Source organism: Oryx dammah, unplaced genomic scaffold (genome assembly GCF_014754425.2).
Source record: "Oryx dammah isolate SB20612 unplaced genomic scaffold, SCBI_Odam_1.1 HiC_scaffold_12, whole genome shotgun sequence".
Lineage (NCBI taxonomy): Eukaryota > Metazoa > Chordata > Mammalia > Artiodactyla > Bovidae > Oryx > Oryx dammah.
The window spans coordinates 56,108,024-56,133,506 of NW_024070196.1; positions in this window are offsets into that span (position 1 = coordinate 56,108,024).

The window sequence follows — 25,483 nt, forward strand, 5'->3', positions numbered from 1 at the left end:
TCTGAGTGAACTCCAGGAGTTGGTGATGGACAGGGAGGTCTGGCGTGCTGCAATTCATAGGGTCGCAAAGAGTCAGACACGACTGAGCGACTGAACTGAACTGAACTGAAGGGAATGAGCAGACCATTTCCCACCAGAAATGCTAAATGTTATTCTAGGTGCAGGGGGAGCCTCTGAGGGGGTGAAGGAGCTAGCAGGTGATCTGTTTACATTTTCAGATATCCCCTCCAGCTGTTGAGGGGATGGGGGCAGCAGGGAGCAGGAGCAGAGAAACCAGTTTAGAAGTTGCTACAGTGGTTTAGGGGAGAGCCGATGCAGCTCCACTGAGGCTCTCCAGCACGGGAGATGGGGAAACAGGCTCCATTCAGGACACCTTTGGGAAAAATCAGCTACAGAACTTAGCAGTGAGCTAAGTGGAAGGGTCAAAGCAGGAAGAACATCCAAGCTGACTCTCAGGAACAGGTGATGGGATGTCTTAAGCTCAGTCCAAGGGGAGCAGCTTTCACAAAGTTTTATCCAGGCAGGTCCACTCTCCTGAAGGCCACATCTTTCTCAACCCGCCCCTTCACCATAACAACCTCATTCCATGATCAGTTGTCAAAGCATTTTAGGAAAGATGGAAGAAAGCCTCAAAGCTAGCAATTTTTGCATGCTTATTTTGTATCAAGCATGTATTTCATGCAATCCTCTCAAATATTCTATGGTAAAAGTTCTATTATTATCACCATTTTACCAGTGAAGCTTAGGAAGGTTAACTTTTGCCCAAGGTTCACACAGCTAATCAATGACTTAAGGGGCTTCAACTTGGGAGTGGCAGATTACACAGCTGTCTTTGCCCCCCATTTGGACAGATTTGTCCTTGGGAGGACCACTTGGCAATCTTGTCTTCTTGCTGTGGGCCCTGAGTACCCTGGGACTGCCTGTGTTTGTCTGTGGGTCCAGGAGACCTGACCAGAGGTGCCCCTGATGCCTGACTCTGAGACAACTGCCCAGAGCCATCCATCCTCACCAAAATCCAGCAAACCCCCCAATTTTGCACAACCCACTGATCTCAGCTTAGACTAAGGAAACTTCAATCACAACAGAAAAATACCCAGTGTACAAAAATAATTAGGATTTAAGGTAGAAAAACATCTTTTATATATAAATAAATCATGATAAAAGCAAGTGCCACAATCCCAGATCCTCAATGTTGACAATATTCCAATGTAATTGTATTGTAATGTTGACATTACAATATTGTAACGTCTTACAATATTCATTCTTTTGACACTTTCTGAGTGTCTATTGTAATATGCCAAGTACCAACCAGCCCAAATAATGGAATACATAGGTAGGTAAATCATCTGCCTTTGAAATTCTGGCTCTGGTGTTGTTTAGGAAGACAGCATCACGAACCAAAAGAAATTGGGATTTTTTTTTTTTTTTTTTTTTTTTTTTTGGTGGTTCCTTTCAGAACCACCAAGAGAAAGGGGGAGAAAAATGCAGGCCTGAAATACTCACTTGTCACACCCATGGCCTGTTCAAGTGCCTCTCCTCCAATCTCCTGACTCATTAAATTCTTTCACATACATTATTTCATTCAATCTATGGGTGCAGATCATTCTATCCATTTTTACGAGATGAGTAAACTGAGGTTCAACAAATGAAATCACTCACGAGCTCAGAGCCAAGTTCTGAAGCCAGGGCCTCTCCAATAGCCTTTCCAACATCATTTGCTGGTTTGCTGTGGAAACCTTCTTAGAAGTTTACTCTTTATTGATTTTTGCTCTAAATGCATTTTCCCACTTTAGCATCAACCAAGAATTAGAGAGAAGGGGTGGTGATGGGGGAGTGGGGGATGGGAGACCAGGTGGCTGGAATACAGCAGGGGCATGATCCTAAGAGAAGCTGTGATTTGAACTGAGTAGAAATTGGTTTTCTGTTATTTTTGTAGCCACGGCATTTGCAATTCAGGACCTGATGCCTATGTATTGGGCCAAGCACTGCCACAGTTTTCTGATCAAATCTCCTTCCCAGGAAGACACCATTAAAAAAATTCTCTGTAACCAATCAGGCAATCTAAGCTCCTCTGAAAGACCCATATCACTGAAGGTGTTCACAGAGGACTCAACCCCAGGACATCCAGAAAAAGAGTCATGCTCCACCAAGTTTGCAGGGCCAGGTGGTCAGATAAATTCACAAAAGCCTATGTGGAGCCAGGAGGACACATGAAAGTTCTGAGACACCAATCAGTGCCCCAGCCCCAAGCCACATCCTTGCTAAGAGAATCTGCACCAATCATAGCCCTTGATGGCCTGTTTGCCTCATGACTGATATTCAGCAACTGAATATAAACACAGACATACCAGAGTTTAAAATATTAAACTCCTTCTGTGTGCATGCATGCTAAGTTGCTTCAGTAGTGTCCAACTCTTTGTGATCCTATAGACTGCAGTCCGCCAGGCCCCTCTGTCCATCAGGATTCTCCAGGCAAGAATACTGAAGGGGCTTGCCATGACCTCCTCCAGGGGATCTTACAGGGCCAGGGATCAAACCCAAGTCTCTTATGTCTCCTGCACTGGCAAGCAGGTCCTTTACCACTAGCACCACCAGAGAAGCCCAAACTCCTTCTGTACACATTGGTCAATTACCCCCCTGAACACCCCTGAGAAACTCCATCTAAAACAATAAGGAAATGTGTCATCTCATGCAATAGGAAGTCCATAGGTAAGGAGAGTCTCAGGTCTGGTTGATTCAGCTGCTCAGCAAGGACCCAGGTTCTGGTCCCTCTCCTCTGCCATCTATGGCACTAAGGCTTTCTTATTTCAATCCAGGAGGAGACAGAACCTCTCCCCAAATCATGGACTATGAGCTCTTCCCATTATTAGTGTGTTTGGACCAACTTGAACCACATGATCATCCAGACCAGTAATAGTCACCAGGGAAATGCCTCCAGGGACATTTGGCAATGTCTGGAAACATTTTTAGTCGTCACACTGGGGTATGGGATGCTATGGTCATTTAGTGGGTAGAGGCCAGGAATGCTGTTAAACATCCTATAGTATACAGGTCAGTCCCCACAACAAGGAACTGTCTATTCCAAAATGTCAACAGTGCTGAGACTGGGAAACCCAAGCTTAGATTAATCTAGATCAGGGTTGGCAAACTACAACCCATCGCCATATTTAACCAACTGCCTAATGTTATACAGTTTTATTGGAACACAGCCACATTCATTCATTTATACGCTGTCTATAACAGAGAGCTGTGACACAGCTAGTTGTGACAGAGATCATATGCCCCTCTAAAGCTTAAAGTATTTACTCTCTGGCCTTTTTCTGCAAAACCTTGTTGATCCTTGATCTGGAGCTACTCTTAAAGCTGGGGATGGGAGAACATGTAAATAGAATTAGGGTTTAGTTAGGAAGAAGGAGAAGCATTGATATTGGGAAGTAATAAACAGTAATGACTATCAAGATAAATGTCTGTTTCTGGAGGTCACACCGTAGGGCATAGCTCTCAGCAGGAATTTTCCCAGTGAAAATTTATGGTCAAATAAAGGACTTAGACCTTATGTGATTTTTTAAATCATTTGGCTGTGCCTCACATCATGTGTAATCTTAGTACACCAACCAAGGATCAAACCCATATCTCCTGCATTGGAAGCAGAGTCTTAACCACTGGATTGCCAGGGAAGTCCCAGACTTTATGCAATTTTTAAGTTGGTGGGAGGTGTGAACACTCTAATGCACCCCCATCCCCCAAAATCAAAAGTTTCCCCTTCAACACCTACCAGAGGAACAGAAATGATCATCAGAGAGTGGTGAGTTCTGAGCCCATAAAATCTCAGTGTCAGGCCTGGCGTGAGCTCTGTGACAGGCCAAAGTCACACTAAAATCAAGGGAGGGGAACACACAGGGGTGCCTTAGAATCCTGGGAGAGGAAGTTACTCAGCAGAGTGAATCACGGGACAGACCAGAAGCATCTACAGAAACACGGCTATCTGGCAACAAGCCTGTCTCATAATGCCGTCGGGCGCTATCAATAAGTCCTTTTTTCTCTACACATGTAAGTGGGCATTTTCTGGATTCCTGAGGAAGACAAGGCCCCCTGAGTCATCGAACACCCTTTCCAGGACCCTCCCCTCCTTGCCTCAGGGGCAGGGTAAACATTCACAATTGGCTTCTCTGGCTCCTCCTCTCTCCTTCCATCCCAGTCATCCAGGGAGATTCCTGACCCACTTGGCAGGAAATCAGACAGACCCAGAGGCCTGACAGAACATTCAAGACTTAAAAACTAAGAAATCCAGGAGGGAAAATGCTATCTGACTTTTCATAGTTATTTTAAAGGTTACTCTCAATGGCAACTATAAATGGTTACTGCACTTGTCAGACTTGAATCAATATCAACTCTTAAAAAGGACTAAGAAGGGGCTGCGGAGGGGTGGGTGGGGTGGGAAACACTTTAAGTGGAAAAAATCCAGAGCCATTTCTTTTCCACGTGAGATAATAATGTGACTTTGATCTTCCCGCTCGTTCAGCCTGGTCTTTAAGTTATCAGAAGCCCCCCACTAAACGCTCTGTTCCCATTACTTCCCTGTTTGATATTTTAATTGAATGAGAATCATCCTATCCTGGCCAATATTCATTACCCATCTGTTGCTTCTCCAGTTTTCTCTGGGAGTGCCTGGGGCGACACTCCTTCCTGGAACAAAATCTACTCTCTCTGACTTCCTCTGGAAGAGATTCTCTTTCCTGAAGCCAGAATCATTTGCCTCCTGGAGGCAAATCTGTCCTGGAGGAGTCCCCCTGGGGGCCACCATCTGGGTTTCCGGGCTGCCCTTATGCAGTAAAAAAATGATGGTACCATCGAACGTGTTGCCACCACTGGCTCCAGCCCACTTTCCTCGGGCTGAGGCTTTGGAAAAGGGGTCCCTCCCCTGAAACCACAACCAAGGCAAAATTAAACAAATGACGATTCTGAGTTACACAGACTGACTTCTTCCCAACAACATTACAATGAAGACAAAAACCTCATGTGAACATATTCAGTACACGCACTCCAACTAAGTGGTGAATTCTACAGACGGAGATGAAGAAAAAATGTAATCTAAAGCCTCCAAGAAGCCAGCCTTAAACAATACTGTTCAGTAGAAAAATAGCCCCAAAAGCCACATTTGTAATGTGGGGGTTTCTAATAACTATATTAAAATAAGTACAAAAAGGGAATTCCCTGGTGGTCCAATGGTTAAGAAAGCACCTTGCAAGCAGGAGATGCAAGCTGGATCCCTAGTCTGGGAACTAAGATCCTGAATGCCATGGAGCAATTATGCCCCCGCGTCACAACTAATGAGCCTATGTGCCACAACTAGAGAGTCCATGGGCCACAAGGAAGATCTCACATACTGCAGCTAAGACCTGAGGCAGCCAAAAAAGCAAGTGCAAAGAAACAGGTACTTCCAGGCATTTCACATACATTATTTTCTAATTGAATCCTCACAACAAGTGTACAAACCACAATCTTTTATTCCTTCATTTTCCAGATGGTAACACTGAGAACCAGAGAGTTTGAAACGGCTGGGGATCTGATACTGGTAAATGGCACTAGGGGAACTCAAACCAGACAATTTAGTTGCAAACTCAATGTGCTTGGCACACTCCATTGTTACAAAAAAGTTGCTGTTTAGAAAGGCCAAGTGGGTGGGTCCCTTCCAAAGCAAGAACTTTTTTTTTTTTTCATCCTTTAATCTACTTCTAACTTATACATTTAGATTCGGAAAAATCTAGGATTTTTTTTTCCCCCACTGTGGCAAACACGTCAAGCCAAGACATTAAATTCTGACCTAACCAAACATGTTTTTTGTCAGTGCTGTAAACTCTCTGCTGGTTTGGCCATGTCTGCAAATTACCTTCCTTCCTAATTTGTATCTGTTGCTGCCACCTAGCAAAGGCACAGAGAGGTTGAATAATCAGCTCTGGGTCACAAAGCTCATGGCAGGTCATAATTAGAACCCCTTCTTGGGGTTCCCAGTCCATGCTGAATCGCAAGGAAACTCCTCTAGGATCTAAACAGCCTCCCAAAGAAAGAGATTCTCCTCAGAGAGACAAAGGATTAAAACAGACTGTCATCAGGCATGGCATTTATTTGTTGCCAGTCAGACAGTTTAGTTGCTCAGTCGTGTCTGACTTTGTGACCCCATGGACTGCAGCATGGCAGGCTTCCCAGTCCATCACCAACTCCCAGAGCTTGTCCAAACTCATGTCCATCAAGTGGGTGATGCCATCCAACCATCTCATCCTCTGTCACCACCTTCTCCTGCCTTCAATCTTTCCCAGCATCAGAGTCTTTTCCAATGAGTCCATTCTTTGCATCAGGTGGCCAAAGTAATGGAGTTTCAACTTCAGCATCAGTCCTCCTAATGAATATTCAGGACTGATTTCTTTTAGGATGGGCTGGTTGGATCTCCTTGCTGTCCAAGGGACTCTCAAGAGTCTTCTCCAACACCACAGTTCAAAAGCATCAATTCTTCGGCACTCAGCTTGCTTTCTTTATGAGAGTTGGATGTCCAACTCTCACATCCATACATGACTACTGGAAAAACCATAGCTTTGACTAGACAGACCTTTGTTGGTAAAGTAATGTCTCTGCTTTCTAATATGCTGTCTAGATTGGTCATAGCTTTTCATTGAAAGAGCAAGCATCTTTTAATTTCATGGCTGCAGTCACCATCTGCAGTGATTTTGGACCCAAGAAAATAAATTCTGTCACTGTTTCCATTGTTTCCCCATTTATTTGCCATGAAGTGATGGAACTGGATGCCATGATCTTAGTCTTTTTGAATGTTGAGTATTAAGCCAACTTTTTCACTCTCCTATTTCACTTTCATCAAAAGGCTCTTTAATTCCTCTTTGCTTTCTGCCATAAGGGTGGTGACTTCTACATATCTGAGGTTATTGATATTTCTCCCGGCAATCTTGGTTCCAGCTTGTGTTTCATCCAGCCCAGCATTTTGCATGATGTACTCTGCATAGAAGTTAAATAAGCAGGATGACAATATACAGTCTTGATGTACTCCTTTCCCAATATGGAACCAGTTTGTTGTTATATGTCCTATTCTACCTGTTGCTTCTTTACCTGCACACAGATTTCTCAGGAGGCAGATAAGGTGGTCTGGTACGCCCATCTCTTGAAGAATTTTCCACAGTTTGTTGTGATCCACACAGTCAAAGGCTTTGGCATAGTCAATAAACCAGAAGTAGATGTTTTTCGGGAACTCTCTTGCTTTTTCGATAATCTAGTGGATGTTGGCAATTTGATCTCTGGCTCCTCTGCCTTTTCTAAATCCAGTTTGAACATCTGGAAGTTCTCAGTTCACGTATTGCTAAAGCCTCACTTGGAGAATTTTGAACATTACTTTGCTAGCGGATGAGATGAGTGCAATTGTGCAGTAGTTTGAACATTCTTTGGCATTGCCTTTCTTTGGGACTGAAAAGAAACCTGGCCTTTTCCAGTCCTGTGGCCACTGCTGAGCTTTCCAAATTTGCTGGCATATTGAGAGTAACACTTTCACAGCATTATCTTTTAGGCTTTGAAATAGCTCGACTTGAATTCTATCACCTCCACTAGCTTTGTTTGTAGTGATACTTCCTAATGCCCACTTGACTTTACATGCCAGGATGTCTGGCTCTAGGTAAGTGATCACATCGTGGTTACCTGGGTCATTAGATATTTTTTGTATAGTTCTTCTGTTTATTCGTGCCACCTCTTCTTAGTATCTTCTGCTTATATTAGGTCCATACCATTTCTGTCCTTTATTGTGCCCATCTTTGCATGAAATGTTCCCTTGGTAGCTCTAATTTTCTTGAAGAGATCTCTAGTCTTTCCCATTCCATTGTTTTCCTCTATTTCTTTGCACTGATCACTGAAGAAGGCTGTCTTATCTCTCCTTGCTAGTCTTTGGAACTCCGCATTCAGACGAGCATATCTTTCCTTTTCTCTTTTGCCTTTCACTTCTTCTTTTCTCAGCTATTTGTAAGACCTTCTCAGACAACCATTTTGCCTTTTTGCATTTCTTTTTCTTGGGAATGGTCTTGATCACTGCCTCATGTACAATGTCAAGAACCTCCGTCCATAGTTCTTCAGGCACTCTATCAGATCCAGTCCCTTGAATCTATTTGTCACTTCCACTGTATAAACATAAGGAATTTGATTTGGGTCATACCTGAATGGTCTAGTGGTGTTTCATACTTTCTTCAATTTAAGTTTGAATTTTGAAATAAGAAGTTCATGACCTGAGCCACAGTCAGCTCCTGGTCTAGTTTTGGATGACTGTATAGATCTTCTCCATCTTCAGCTGCAAAGAATATAAACAATCTGATTTCAGTATTGACCATCTGGTGATGTCCATCTGTAGAGTCATCTCTTGTGTTGTTGGAAAAGGGTGTTTGCTATGACCAGTGCATTCTCTTGGCAAAGCTCTGTTAGCCTTTGCCCTGCCTCATTTTGTCCTCCAAGGGCAAACTTGCCTGTGACTCCAGGTACCTCTTGACTTCCTATTCTTGAAATCCAGTCCCCTATGATGAAAAGGACATCTCTTTTTTGGTGTTAACTCTAGAAGGTCTTGTAGGTCATCATAGAACCATTCAACTTCAGCTTCTTCAGCTTTAGTGACCGGGGCATAGACTTGGATTACTGTGATATTAAATAGTTGGCCTTGGAAATGAACAGAGACCATTCTGTCATTTTTGAGATTGCACTCAGGTACTGCATTTTGGACTTTTTTGTTGACTATGTGGGCTACTCCATTTCTTCTAAGGGATTCTTGTGCACAGTAGTGGACAAGAAGATATAAGAGTCATTTGAATTAAATTCGCCCATTCCAGTCCATTTTAGTTCACTGATTCCTAAAATGTCAATGTTCACTCTTGCCATCTCCTGTTTGACCACTTCCAATTTACCTTGATTCATGGACCTAACATTCCAGGTTCTTATGCAATGGTATTCATTTGTTGAGTACCTATTATATGCCCAGCACTGGCCTACACTGGGCTGGATGCTGGGGTTAAGAGGAAAAAGACAAGATGTCCACTCTCAAGAGAATTCATGTTGTCCCAGAGGCAGCAGACAGAGTGGACAACTGCAGTACCATATGATGAGAACCATATAAGGGAGACTGTGGGAACCCTGGGGCAAAGCACTTAACCCTGCCTTAGAGGGTTCCAGGGGATGGGGAGGGTAGTGGTCAAGAAAAACGCCCTGGAGGAAGTAATGACTGAACTGAATTTTGAAGAATGAGACACAAGGGGACACAAAGCAGGAGACACAAGGTCAGAAAGAAATGAGGCTGGAGAGACAGGCAAGGTCAAATCATGAAAGGCCTTGAGTACATGAGTAAGGAATTTGGACATTTACTTGAAGACAATGAAAGATTGTGCCTCAGTTTCCATATCTAAAATGAGTAAAATAATCCCACCGACTTCATGCAGTTTTTGTGAGATGAAACCACAATTATTGTTGAAAGTTTTTAGAGAGACTGATATATGATAATACTAATTAGTGTTAATATGATGCCTACCATTAATTCAATATCTATATAGTGTTAGATGGGCTTCCTGGGTGGTGCTAGTTGTAAAGAACTTGCCTTCCAATGTAGGAGACATAAGAGACACAGCTTTGATACCTGGGTTGGGAAGATCCCCTGGAGGAGGTCATGGCAACCCACTCCAGTGTTCTTGCCTGGAGAATCCAATGGACAGAGGAGCCTGGCGAGCTACGGTCCACTGGGTCACAAAGAGTCAGGCACAACTAAAGCAACTTAGCACACACGCACAAGCACACATGTGCTAGATATGGTGCTAAGCACTTCATGGACATCATCATTGTTCTTCTAAACGTGTGTCACCACCTGAGACTGTATCATGTAACTGTTGGAATGTGCACTTACTGCCTGCTTCTCTCACTGATATAAAAGCTCCAGAAAGGCAGGACCTGTTGGCCCTATTTGCTGCTACATCTCCAGGGCCTACAGTGGAGACTGATGCATGAAGTAGGAGCTCAATAAATCATGGTTGGCTGAATAAATGATAATCCCATTTATAATAATCCAGAGAAGTGAACAGTATTTCCTTGCTTTTACAGATGAGGAAACTGAAGTGTAGAAAGATCATTTAGGCTGCAATGTGGACAAAAGAGGCAAGATGAGAAGGCTGGAGGCAAGAACACCAGTGAGAAGGCTATTTTAGGCATGCAGGGAAGAAAACTGAGATGGAGAGAAGTTACTAGATTGAAGTAATATTAAGAAAGTGGATGAGTAGGCAGGTGAATGGATGGATGGATGGGTAGATACATGAATGGAATATGTGGGTGAAGAGATGGGTGAGTGAATGGATAGTTGGCTGAACTGATGGATGGGTGATACATGGACAGATTGATTACAGGTGAGTGGATAGATCTTCAAAAGCTCCTAATTGCCCTTGCATGAAGGATTTCATACTTAGAATAAAATTTTTACTGAAAGGAACCAGAATGATTATCAAAATACTCAGGGAATATAATAATCCTCTCCAACATCCCTTCATATCAATTTTGCCCAAGACTCATGTGCTTAGTTATTCTTCCCTTTACACATTCAAGACAAATAAGGCATAAATCAGCACTTAAGCTGTCATTCCTTCAAGTGATTTCCAAATCCAGAGTGCTGAGGCATTGAATTATTCTGTAGCTAACTTAGTTAAGCAGTACCTGGGTCCAGATAGGATGATCTTAACTGTCAGGGAGACAGAGTTGGCCTGACCTGCAGGAGCTCCTGCTGATGCTGTTGCTATTTCACAGGGAGTGTTAAAGCCAACTCAGAATGGCTTTGAAAGAAAAATCCTGTCCAATCAAGTTCAAACAGATATCCAGTCATTAAAAATTCCTGGTTGGGTCATTCTCCCTTATTAAAGGCAACATGTAAACAGAAAGAAATCTGTTCTTCTCTTCAGCCCCTTCTTACCGCCTTTTCCATGTGTGAATGTGTGTGGGTTTAATGTGGCTGCACCAGGTCTTAGTTGTCACATGCAGGATCTTTGATCTTCAGGATCTTCCAGTTGTACTATCCAGGGTCTTTTAGTTTCCACCTGCAAACTCTTAGTTGCAGCATGTGGGATCTAGTTTCCTGACCAGGGATTGAACCCTGGTCCCCTGCATCGGGAGCTCAGAGTCTTTGCCACTGGACCACCAGGGAAGTCCCCCTTTCCCAGTGTCTCAAAAACACACACACACATTCACTGCCAAATTCAGGAGTAGAGTATGTGAAATATATTAAGATAGTTTAAAGGAAAGCCCCATCTCAAAATAGTATCTTCCCAATCTTTCCTTGAAATTCCCCCACAGGCGCTACACTCTTTCATAATAAGCATTACCCTCTTGTAACCTGATGATCTCGTTTTAAATAATGGGAATTCCACAGGCTGGACCAGAAGGAGTCAATATGTCCCTATGGCGACTTCTCCTATGCTGTCGATTATTCATTATCCGGTGTATCAGTTTGTGGGGGCTGCTATTACAAAGTACCACAGACTAGGTGGATTGAAAGTGAAAGCGAAAATGAAAGTTGCTCAGTCAGGTCCAACTCTTTCCAACATGGTCTGGAATTCTCCATGCCAGAATACTGGACTGGGTAGCTGTTCCCTTCTCCATGGGACCTTCCCAACCCAGGGACTGAACCCAGATCTCCTGCATTGCAGGTGGATTCTTTACCAGCTGAGCCACCAGGCAAGCCCAAGAATAGTGGAGTGGGTAGGTAGCCTATCCCTTCTCCAGCAGGTCTTCCCAACCCAGGAATCGAACCCGGGTTTCCTGCATTGTAGGCAGATTCTTTATCAGTTGAGCTACTGGGGAAGCCCGTACTGGGTGGCTTAACCAACAAAAAGTTTTCTCACAGTTCTGGAGGCTGGAAGTGCAAATTCAAGGTCTTCTCTCTATACTGTGTCCTGTGCATGCGTGTTCAGTCATCAGTCATGTCCGACTCTTTGCCACCCATGGACTGTAGCCCACCAGGCTCCTCTGTCCATGGAGGTTTCCAGGCGAGAATACTGGAATGGGTTGTCATTTCCTGCTCCACAGGATCTTCCCAACCCAGGAATCAAACCCACATTTCCTGCATCTCCTGCACTGGCAGATGGATTCTTCACCACTGTGCTACATGGGCAGCCCATCTGTGTCCTACTCTCTTCTTAAAAATGGAGAGACACCAGTTACATTGGATGAGAGTCTACCTTAATGACCTAATTTAACCTCAGTTCAGTTCAGTTCAGTTGCTGAGTCGTGTCCGACTCTTTGCAACCCCATGAACCACAGCACGCCAGGCCTCCCTGTCCATCACCAACTCCCAGAGCTTACTCAAACTCATGTCCACTGTGTCGGTGATGCCATCCAGCCATCTCATTCTCTGTCGTCCCCTTCTCCTCCTGCCCTCAATCTTTCCCAGCATCAGGGGCTTTTCAAATGAATAAGCTCTTCTCATCAGGTGGCCAAAGTATTGGGAGTTTCAGCTTCAACATCAGTCTGTCCAATGAACATCCAGGACTGATCTCCTTTAGGATGGACTGGTTGGATCTCCTTGCAGTCCAAGGGACTCTCAAGAGTCTTCTCCAACACCACAGTTCAAAAGCATCAATTCCTCTGCACTCAGCTTTCTTTATAGTCCAACTCTCACATCCATACATGACTACTGGAAAAACCATAGCCTTGACTAGACAGACCTTTGTTGGCAAAGTAATGTCTCTGCTTTTTAATATGCTGTCTAGGTTGGTTATAACTTTCCTTCCAAGGAGCAAGCGTCTTTTAATTTCATGGCTGCAGTCACTATCCATAGTGATTTAACCTCAATTATCTCTATAAGATGCTATCTCAAGTACAGTAACATTCTGAGGTACTGGGGGTTAGAACTGCAACATATAGATTTGGGAGGAGACATAATTCAGCCCCTGACACCCAAAGAACACACAATTGCACTCATCTCACATGGTAGCAAAGTAATGCTCAAAATTCTCCAAGCCAAGCTTCAACAGTATGTGAACTGAGAACTTCCAGATGTTCAAGCTGGATTTAGAAAAGGCAGAGGAACCAGAGATCAAATTGCCAGCATCCACTGGATCATAGAAAAAGCAAGAGAGTTCCAGAAAAATAGCTACTTCTGGTTTATTGACTACACCAAAGCCTTTGACTGTGCATATCACAACAAACTGTGGAAAATTTTTAAAGAGGTGGGAATACCATACCACCTGACCTGCCTCCTGAGAAATCTGTATGCAGATCAAGAAGCAACAGTTAGAACCAGACATGGAACAACAGAAAGGTTCCAAATTGGGAAAGGAGTACGTCAAGGCTGTATATTGTCACCCTGCTTATTTAACTTATATGCAGAGTACATCATGTGAAATGCTGGGCTGGATGAAGTACAAGCTGGAATCAACATTGCCAAAAGAAATATCAATAACCACAGATACACAGATGATACCACCCTTAATGGCAGAAAGTGAAGAGGAATTAAAAAGCCTCTTGATGAAAGTGAAAGAGGAGAATGAAAGAGTTGGCTTAAAATTCAACATTCAGAAAAAGAAGATCATGGCATCTGGTCCCATCACTTCATGGCAAATAAATGGGGAAACAGTGGAAACAGTGACAGAGTTTATTTTCTTGGGCTCCAAAATCACTGCAGATGGTGACTGCAGCTATGAAATTAAAAGATGCTTGCTCCTTGGAAGAAAAGCTATGACCAACCTAGACAACATATTAAAAAGCAGAGACATTACTTTACCAACAAAGGTCCGTCTAGTCAAAGCTATGGTTTTTCCAGTAGTCATGTATGGATATGAGAGTTGGACTATAAAGAAAGCTGAGCACTGAAGAACTGATGCTTTTGAATTGTGGTGTTGGAGAAGACTCTTGAGAGTCCCATGGACTGCAAGGTCAAACCAGTCCATCCTAAAGGAAATCTGTTCTGAATATTCAATGGAAGGACTGATGTTGAAGCTGAAACTCCAGTACTTTGGCCACCTGATGCAAAGAATGGACTCATTTGAAAAGGCCCTGATGCTGGGAAAGATTGAAGGCAAGAGGAGAAGGGGACAACAGAGGATGAGATGGTTGGATGGCATCACCCACTGGATGGACATGAGTTTGAGTAAGCTCTGGGAGTTGGTGATGGACATGGAAGCCTGGTGTGGTGTAGTCCATGGGGTCGCAAAAATTCAGACACAACTAAGCGACTGAACTGAACTGAACTGAACACCCTGGAACACTGAGTGGTCCAGAGTAGCATCTTGTCCAACATCCACATGAAAGAAGTCTTGCTTCCAATGGGACTCGACAGCCCTTAAGTATATCCACTTGTACATGAATAATCATAGCAGCATTATGTATAATAGCCAAAATGTGGGGCCAAACTAAGTGTCCATTAATGAGTGTATAAACAACTGTGATAGAAGCATGTAATGGAATATAATTCAGCCATAAAAATATATACAGTACTGATTTAGGCTATAATATAGATGAACCTCAAAATATTATACCAAGAGAAAGAAGCCAGCAAAAGGCCACACAGTGTATTATTTCATTTATATGAATCTCCAGAATAGGCTACTCCATGGAGACACAAAGTGGATATGGAAGGTTGGAATAGAAATTAGTAAACCTTGGTGTATGTTTGATGTGAGTGCACACAGAAAAAGGTCTACAAGAATATATTAAGATTATCAACAGCAAGTACCTTTAGGGAGTTGAATGGAAAGTAGCTAAGTTTTTTCACTATTTACCTTAATACGCTTTCTTAACTTTAGAATATTCTAAATATTTTTTTAAACAAAAGCTCTCAAAGCAAATTGGTAATATGTATTACCAATTTTAAAACTGTGCTTGAGACAAATTAATAGAGGACTGTTTGTGTATATGGATGTTTGTCTCATTATTTACAATATGGGAAAATTTCAAACTACCAACAACAGGGCACTGGTTAAATTAACTACACTCCATACATACACTGGAACACTATGGAGTCATTAAAACTCATATTTTCCAAAGCCATTTAATAAATAGAAACTGTCTGTGATACATTCCTAAAGAGGGGAAAAAACTAATTTTAAAGATTATTGCATGCAAGGTCCAAAATCTTGTTTAAATTATATGTGTATGCATATGCATTATATACAACCAATATATCCACATGCATAGAAGAAGGTCAGGAAAAAATGTTAAAGACATTACCTCTGAGTTACAAAATTATGGGTGATTTTTATTCATATTCCTTTCATCACCTCATAATTATTGTGTATCTACCAAGTGTCTTCTGTATTTCCTTTTTATGAATATGTTTTGTCTCTAACTAGAAAAGAGCAATATATGTCCCTTTTAAAGGGATAAAAAAAGATCTCCAGAAATGAAACAGAATACCAGCTTCCTCCCACTCCCCTAAATCTGAACTGTTGTTTGCACTTAACCTGACCACCTGAGATCTGACCACCTCAGGAGCCTTAAAGGAAAAGGGACCAAGTAGGGACCTGCCTAAGTTTTGCTTCTGCTTAGGACCAGAACCATCATCCAGGCAACCCTTCACCATCATCTCTCGTGGCCATCTTCCAAATATACAAAACCCACTTACCTCTCTCCTTTCCTACCTAGTTCTCTTTTCTACACATCTTTGAATCTTCCACACTAACATTCAGAGTCGCATCCCTAGGTTGGACATCTATAGTTTATGCCAACCTGCATCCATTCACTCTCCTCCTAGCAGAGAATCCTCAGTTTTCTCTGGGGAATACCGCCATGTATTCTCATCCACTGTGTCACAGGTGGGGCTTCATCCCTAGCCCAGGGTCAGAATATACAACCCAGGCCCAATTCAATGAGCACATGCAATATTAAACTCCTTTGCGACTTCCCTGGTGGTCAAGTGGCTAAGACTTCACACTCCCAATGCAGGGGGGCCAGGTTCAATCTCTGGTCAGGGAACTAGATCCCACTTACCTCAACTAAGTGTTTGCATACCGCAGTTAAAGTTCCTGCGCGTGGCAATGAAGATTCCATGTGCCACAACTAAGATTCAGTGCAATCAAATAAATGAATAAATGTCAACTACTAAATGGTAGTTGTCAAAATGGCAATCACCAAATTTACCAAAATTCATATACCATCTCTGACTTTTTGCCATGTTACAATATTTTCACATAAATGAATTTCATGCTTAAATAAATTTTGCTGCACCTTAAGCAATAATATGATATCTTAAGGTTGATTCATGAGATATAGACACAATATATTATATAACATATATATAATTACACATCACATATATGATAAATACATATCATATATCATACATTATATACATACTGCATATCATGTCACAATGTTTCTAATTTACATTACAGTAAGTGTGCTCAGTTGCTCAGTTTTCTCTGTTTGCAGCCCGATGGACTGTAGCCCTCCAGGCTCCTCTGTCCATGGAATTTTCCAGGCAAGAATACTGAAGTGAGTTGCCATTTCCTACTCCAAGGGATCTTCCTGACCCAGGGATTGAATCCATATCTCTTGTGTCTCCTGCATTGGCAGGTGGATTCTTTACCACTGTGCCACTTGGGAAGCCCATTAAAGTAAGTACATAACAATTAATTTTTTTAATGTTTACGTACTTATCACTGAAAATCAACTCAAATACTACCAGTAGGTGACAATAAACCACGCAAAAGGATTGTGGGAGGTACAGGGGACAGAAAAAAACTATTTCTTCTGGTTATTCAGAGAAAAAAGTGCTGGTTAGCAGCAAGTAAGGTAATTTAAAGATGAAATTAAAAGATGCTTGCTCCTTGGAAGAAAAGCTATGACCAACCTAGACATCATATTAAAAAGCAAAGACATTACTTTACCAACAAAGGTCCATTCAGTCAAAGATATGGTTTTTCCAGTAGTCATGTATGGATGTGAGAGTTGGACTATAAAGAAAGCTGAGCACTTAAGAATTGATACTTTTGAACTGTGGTGTTGGAGAAGACTCTTGAGAGTCCCTTGGACTGCAAGGAGATCCAACCAGTCCATCCTAAAGGGACTCAGTCCTGAATATTCATTGGAAGGATTGATGCTGAAACTGAAACTCCAATACTTTGGCCACCTGATGCAAAGAATTGACTCACTGGAAACGACCCTGATGCTGGGAAAGACTGAAGGCAGGAGGAGAAGGGGACTACAGAGGATGAGATGGTTGGATGCCATCACCCACTTGATGGACATGAGTTTGAGCAAGCTCTGGTAGTTTGGTGATGGACAGGGAAACCTGGCATACTGCAGTCTATGGGGTCGCAAAGAGTCAGACACAAATGTGCAACTGAACTGAACTGAAGGTAATTTAAGAAGGCTAGTAGAGAAGTCTTACCTGTAGATGGACCTTACTTTAAAAGAGAACTCAAAAAAAGAAAAAGAAATTTACCTGAGTGGAGAAATGAAAGGGCGATTATTTGAATGACAAATCTTTCCTTTTACAAAATGGCTCGCCATGGAGACCCTTTAGATTGAGAGCTCCCCTACTGAATAAGTGCCTAGTACAGTCATTAACTACTTGACAGAGCACCTGGGGGTAGCTGGGGAGGAAGGAAGGGGTGGAGAGGAATCTTAAAGCCAAGTCCCAGCCCATTTAAGACCAATTTGAGATGAAGATTTCAGAAAGTCTAAAAGTATAATTTAAGTGAATGGGCTAAGTTGGCTTCCTTGAATAACTCTTCCACTTAGACTATGTTCCTTAAGAACACACTATTCGGCAACCATTAAAAAGTGTGTTTTAGGAGGACATTTAATGACATTGGAAACATCTCAAAAGCAGGTGGCAAATCAGCATGTACAGCATGATTCCAATTTCAGATTTAAAAAAGAAATTCTATACATGGGTAAAAAAAAGACTAGGAGTCTACATTAAAATGTTAACAGTAGTTATATTTAGATGGTGGGATACATGGATGATATATATTTTCTCCTTTATTCTTGTCTGAATTTACTCAAGTCTCTGATAAGTTTTTGAGCAGAGAAGAGTGGTTTTTCAAGAAGAATTCAATGACAGTCTATTATAAACTGTACTAATTTCTTATTGACTAAAAACATAAAATAGGAAAACTCTTAGCAGAAGGGCCGAATCTCATATTTCAAATACGATGATATAATGATAGATAACATTTGTAACTACTTATTATGTGTCAGGCACAGAGCTCAGAAACGTATATAATTATGTCATTGACAATGATTCCTTGCAACCTCTCTATGAGATGGGTATTTTTATGCATACACCCCCACACACACAATTTTCCAAACAAAGAAACTGGGGCAGAGAGCAAAGACATAAGCCATTCAAGGTCACTAGCTAGCAGGTGACAGAGAATCCACGTCTCCTTATTTCTAATTCAGGGCTCTTTCTCCTCCACAGCGTTGGGTTTCTACAGATGCCCTAGTTTATGGGCTGAAAATATCCCATAATTACCCCATAAATAAGCCATCGAACTTATTTATTCCTTGCATTTAACTTATTATTTAGCATTTAAAGGACACATTACATTGAGCAAGAATCATCAATCTTTCACATAATGCTCTGGTTAATAACTTGGTAATTATAATCCACAGTCACAAAGCTGAATACACTTGTTGTTTCCATGGCACCAGATCACCTTTTTTTTTTTTTTTTAATTTATTTATTTATTTATTTATTTTTAATTTATTTATTTATTTTTAATTTTTACTTTACAATTCTGTATTGGTTTTGGCATAGATTGAAAGAAGAGAACTCATCAATTATTTCCGGCCTGCTCACTTGGTGAATTTACACTCTCCCAGAACACCAGCACTTACCCTGGTGGTTTAATTGCAGAGACCCTAAACCTAAGGATTTGAAAGCTGGGTATCCATAATCCCCTTTAATATGGTATCAGAATATCATTTAGCAGTGAAGACCAGAGCAGCCAAAAAGAAAATAAATAAATAAATTTTTAAGAAATTAAAAAAAAAAAGAATATCATTTAGCCATTCTATTGAAAAGCATTCACTCTATGTGTTCCAAGACTTAAGGTAACTGCTTTGTATACAGGAAAACAGTAGAACACATTGCTTATCAATCTTATCAGACTCAACATCTCTTTGTATCAGTCAGTTTCTGGTGCATAACAATCTTGAAATCTCAGTGACTCACAAGGAGAAGTGAAGTCGCTCAGTCATGTCTGACTCTTTGTAACCCCATGGACAGTAGCCAACCAGGCTCCTCCTTCCATGGGATTTTCCAGGTAAGGATACTGGAGCGGGTTGCCATTCGAAAAACCTTATTTTTATACTCATGAGTTTGTGGTTGGCTGTTGTTCTGTTGAGCTCACTGCGACACCATGATCTTGGCTCCAGGTGGGGTTTAGATCTGTTCCAAGTGTTTCCCCATTCTCCACAGAGCAGTGGATGCACATTTTTCTTATAGCAATTGTCAAAAGGACAAGAAGATGAGTGAAACCATGATGATGCCTTTTGCAGACCAGGTTCAAACCGGCACATTTCCATTTCTCTCCAGGTATCACTGGCCAAAGAAAATTTCGTATCTAAGCCCCAAATCAATGAGGCACATAAATACTCTCCACTCACTCTACTGAGAAGTACTGCAAAGTCATATGGCAAAATATGATGCTGTGCAATTCCGTTATGGGAGAGAAGGAAGAAGTGGGAGCAGTGATCCATTCTATCCACTCTTTTATAGCAAACACATTGTAATGTGCTCTTTCCATTATTGCACAATGAAATTCAGAGATAATATAACCTGCATCCATGTATATAATTTCCAAAAATCAATTTCATATGTAAATGCTAGGAGACATAGTTAGATAGCCTGATGATGGCACATAAGCAAAGAGCCACTGTGTATATAACAGATAAAATGCAAGCTAATTCGGGGGTGTGATGCTGGCCCCTCAATTACCTTGAACAATGTTGCCATTGGTGATGTGATTTTTTTTTTGGAAATGGTACACACAACAGATAACATTTTGAGCCAAATAAACTAAAACCATCCCTTGAAGCACACTGTAAGCTTCATTCCTAGAAAAATCAGAACCTGCTAAAACTACACAAAACATATTCTGTATATAAGACAAGCTCAGATGATAATAAATGAGTTTTTTACCTACACAAAGGTCTGGCAGGGCACTAAAAGGTTAAGCAAGACACGTAACAGATCTTCCCCACACATTTCTAAATGTCTAGCTTGCCTTGTCCCCTAAAGCAAATCACCCAATGGCATGATTTTGTAACTTCCCATCACCATCATCACCAAAACTGTCCCCACAAATTTCTGAAAAGAGTCCTAAGAGGCAGTGAGAACTGCTGGAGTTGCATTAGAGTGAAATCTTTGCTGTTCTACAGCTTGATTCTGAATCCAGGCTCTGCTGCTTACCTACTACCTCCTACCTACTGTGTGACTTTGGACAAGTTACAGGACTACTCTGAGTCTGCCTTACTCATAATGTTGCTTTAAGAATTAAATGAGAGCATGCAAATGGCAAAGCATTTACCACAAACCTCACACACATGAAGCACTCAATAAAAGTCAGCATACATGTTATTTTCTTGGGCTCAAAAAACACTGTAGATGTTGACTGCCGCCATGAAATTAAAAGACACTTGCTCCTTGGAAGAAAAGTTATGACCAACCTAGACAGCATATTAAAAAGCAGAGACATTACTTTCCCAAAAAAGGTCCATCTAGTCAAAGCTATGGTTTTTCCAGTAGTCATGCATGAATGTGAGAGTTGAACTATAAAAAAAGCTGAGTGCCGAAGAATTGATGCTTTTGAACTATGGTGTTGGAGAAGACTCTTGAGGGTCCCTTGGACTATAAGGAGATCCAACCAGTCTATCCTAAAGGGAATCAGTCTTGAATATTCATTGGAAGGACTGATGCTGAAGCTAAAACTCCAATACTTTGGCCACCTGATGTGAAGAATTGACTCATTTGAAAAGACCCTGATGCTGGGAAAGATTGAAGGCAGGAGGAGAAAGGGATGACAGAGGATGAGATGGTTGGATGGCATCACCAACTCAATGGACCTGAGTTTGAGTAAACTCCGGGAGTCGGCAATGGACAGGGAAGCCTGGCGTGCTGCAGTCCATGGGGTCGCAAAGAGTTGGACACAACTGAGCGACTGAACTGAACTGAACTAAACTGACATGCTACATTATTCAACTAACTTATTCCCATTTTGCAGATGAGGAAACTGGGGCTCAACTGAGATGTCTTTGGAGGTCATTCCTCCTCCTCTCCCTGCTGTCTTTTAGTCTGAAGATGGTCACTCACTGATGTTCTGCTGAGGGTCAGTTTCAAAAGGAAAGGTAAGACTAGAAGGGCTGTGGGATTGACAGGTGAGTCCATGTGTGGAGGGGATCCAGATTCAAATTCTATGCTAGGATATGTAATTAGTGGTTTTACTCTGGGAAAAAAAAAGCACTTACCAGACTTCCCTGATGGTCGAATGGTTAGAACTCCATGCTTTCACTGCTGTGGGCCTATGTTCAATCCCTGCTTAGGGAACTAAGATCTTGCAAGCTGAGCAGCGTGGCCAAATATGCCTATGCATATAAGCAGATAGATTGATAGATAGATATGGAACAAAGAAAGCACTTCCCTTATCATCACATCAGTGTCACCACTTAGTACACTCAAGAGTGGTGGCAGGATAGAAGCACCCAACAGTGGTCCAGAGAAGGATATGGTCTTCAGTAGTAACATCAGGAGAGGTTAGAGAGGCAGAATCAAAGATCCAGATGCCAGAGTGCAAATCCCAGCTCTCTCACTTACCATTCAGGCATCCACATGACCTTTTAAAAACACCCCCGTGCCTTAGTTTCCTCATCTGGGTAAGGGGGAATATTAGTACATACTTCACTGGGTTGTTGTGAAGACTAATGAGTTAACATATGTAAAGCACACAGAACAATGTCAGCATTTGATAAGCTCTTTATAACTGTGCGCTACTGCACAACTGGTGTCCACTTATAGGGTTAGTGCAGCCACACAGAGCCTGACCCATGGTGGGTGATAAAAAGTGGTAAAAGGAAGAGATGAGTGGGTGGACACGGGTTGGAAGTAACTGTGAACTTTGGAAGCATGTAATTTTCAGCAACCTATTTGGGCATCTGGGAAGCTGCAGCGGAGTATTTATGTTTATGGGCATGCTCTCAGCCACTAGACCGTATGGTCTTTCAAAAATGCAGAACAAAACGGAGGTGTGTCAAGTTGTGCTCACAGCAGTTAACAGTCTAAATGAACTAAAACCATCAGCATCAATCTTATACAGACTTGCCCTAGCAAGTAATTAGTGTTTTGTTTTGAACTCATATTTGTCAACATTCACAAAGGAGAACGAAGGAAGGAGGAGGCATTGGTGAGAAGAATGAGACAACAGGACGAAGGAACACAGACAGAAGCAGAATGCCTAGTACAGTCCTGAAGCAAAGCATGACCTCGGTCATTATTTGATTTTTTAGTACAGTCCTGAAGCAAAGCATGGCCTTGGTCATTATTTGATTTTTTTTTAAATTTTACTTATTTATTTTTGGCTATGCTGCATCTTCACTGCTTTGTGTGGGCTTTCTCTAGTTGTGGCAACCAGGGGCTACTCTTCCTTGTGGTACACGGACTTCTCATTGTGGTGGCTTCTCTTGTTGCGGAGCACACTCTAGGGTGTGTGGGCTTCGGTAGTTGCAGCTCTTGGACCTTAGAGCCCAGGCTCAGTGGTTGTGGCACATGAGTTTAGCTGTTCCTCGGCATCTGGGATCTTCCTGGACCAGGGATCGAACCCGTGTCCTCTGCACAGGCAGGCTGATTCTTATCCTCTATGCCACCAGGGAAGTCTGGTCATTATTTGTTGAATGAGTGGATAACTGAATGAAATGATGAATGGATGGATGCCTAATCTCCCCTTTTGTCCCCATTTCAAACCTCACACAAAGATAGAAGATTTCCAGAGATGAATGATCAACTCTATTCATTTTTTAAAGTCAACAGCTTCCTCAGGAAGAGATAATGCAAATACCATGCTTTCCTGTATTAGACCAATCATAAATATCTCCAGTTCTCGTGAAGCTCTGCCGCTTACTACCTATGTGACCTGCAGTGAGTCAATTTGATTCTCTGAGCATCACTTTTCTCACAGGTGGTCTCTAAGAATCCATACAATGCAGACATTGTATCATATCATGAATGGTTTATGTGCATGAATGTAGGCTCATATTCATAGATTATAACAAGGGCCCAATTCATTAGTTTTATTCATGCCAACTCTCTTATCATTATTATTACACAGCATGTCATTGTATATTGATGACTCTTTACTTCTACACAGTATTCAAGCATTTATAAAGCACTGTGATGCCAAAGCCTTGGACTGTGTGGATCACAATAAACTATGGAAAATTCTGAAAGAGATGGGAATACCAGACCACCTGACCTGCCTCTTGAGAAATCGATATGCAGGTCAGGAAGCAACAGTTAGAACTGGACATGGAAGAACTGGACATGGAACAACAGACTGGTTCCAAATAGGAAAAGGAGTACGTCAAGGCTGAATATTGTCACCCTGCTTATTTAACTTATATGCAGAGTACATCATGAGAAATGCTGGGCTGGAGGAAGCACAAGCTGGAATCAAGATTGCCAGGAGAAATATCAGTAACCTCAGATATGCAGACGACACCACCCTTATGGCAGAAAGTGAAGAAGAACTAAAGAGTCTCTTGATGAAAGTGAAAGATGAGAGTGAAAAAGTTGGCTTAAAGCTCAACATTCAGAAAACAAAGATCATGGCATCCGGTCCCATCACTTCATGGCAAATAGATGGGGAAACAGTGGCTGACTTTATTTTTCGGGGCTCCAAAATCACTGCAGATGGTGATTGCAGCCATGAAATTAAAAGACGCTTACTCCTTGGAAGGAAAATTATGACCAACCTAGACAGCATATTGAAAAGCAGAGATGACTTTGCCAACAAAGGTCCATCTAGTCAAGACTATGGTTTTTCCAGTGGTCATGTATGGGTGTGAGAGTTGGACTGTGAAGAAGGCAGAGCGCCGAAGAATTGATGCTTTTGAACTGTGGTGTTAGAGAAGACTCTTGAGAGTCCCTTGGACTGCAAGGAGATCCAACCAGTCCATCCTAAAGGAGATCAGTCCTGGGTGTTAACTGGAGGGACTAATGTTGAAGCTGAAACTCCAATATTTTGGCCACCTGATGAAAAGAGCTGACTCATTTGAAAAGACCTTGATGCTGGGAAAGATTGAGGGCAGGAGGAGAAGGGGATGACAGAGGATGAATGGTTGAATGGCATCACTGATTCAATGGACATGGGTTTGGGTGGACTCTGGGAGTTGGTGATAGACAGGGAGGCCTGGCGTGCTGTGGTTCATGGGGTCGCAAAGAGTCAGACACGACAAAGACTGAACGGAACTGTGATGCCATGGCCACCATTTATTTAACATTTATGTGCTTTCACACAGGTCCTCATAACTCAGGGAATGAATATTTCTAACCCAGTATCAGTTATATATTTCCCCAGTGATGATGAGTAACAAGCAAGCACAAAACCCCTAGAACATTTAGCAATAAACATGTGGGGTTCAGCCATCCCAGGCAAGGTTCATCTATTTTGCTGCCTCCCTGACGAGCCTATGGGTAACTGCAAGTTATCTTCACAGATCTGCTGATTTTGGATGGACTCACTGACATATTCGATGTTGGTTGATTTAGGATAGCCTCTGCTGGGATGCCTGGGAAAACATGGGCCTCTCCTTCTCTAGCAGGCTTGCCTGGAAATTTTCGAATAGCAATAGTACAAACACTTTTGCAGACTTTTGCTTGCATCGCCTCTAACACTCCTTTGGCCAAAGCAAATCACGAGGCCAGCACAGATCATTTAAAAGATGGGAGGGGAGGGCTTCCCTGGTGGTGTAGTGGTTAAGTCTCCATGCTTCCAATGTAGGGGACATGGGTTGGATCCCTGGTCAAGGAACTAAGATCCCATATGCCATGCAGTGTATTCAAAAAAAATTTTTTTAATAAATAAATAAAAGATGGGAAATACATTCTAACTTTTTCATGAAGGAACTGCAAAGGTTGTGGGTACAGGAAGGGTGTTATCACTTGAACTGTATATCCTCAAAGTTCATTTATCAAAGTACTAACTTCAGAATGCGCTATTCAGTCCTCTCAGAATGTGACGTTATTTGGAGATAGGATCTTTACAGAGCTGATGTTTTATGATAGGCCCTACTCTAATACGACTAATGTCCCTATAAGAAAGAGAAATTTAGGGACTTCCCTGGGTGCCCAGCAGTTAAGACTCTGCCTTCCAATGCAGGGGACGCAGGTCCAATTCCTGGTCAGAGAACTAAGCTTCCCACATTCTGTGGAGCAACCAAGCCTACATGCCACAATGAAGACTCAGTGAAGCCAAAAAAAAAA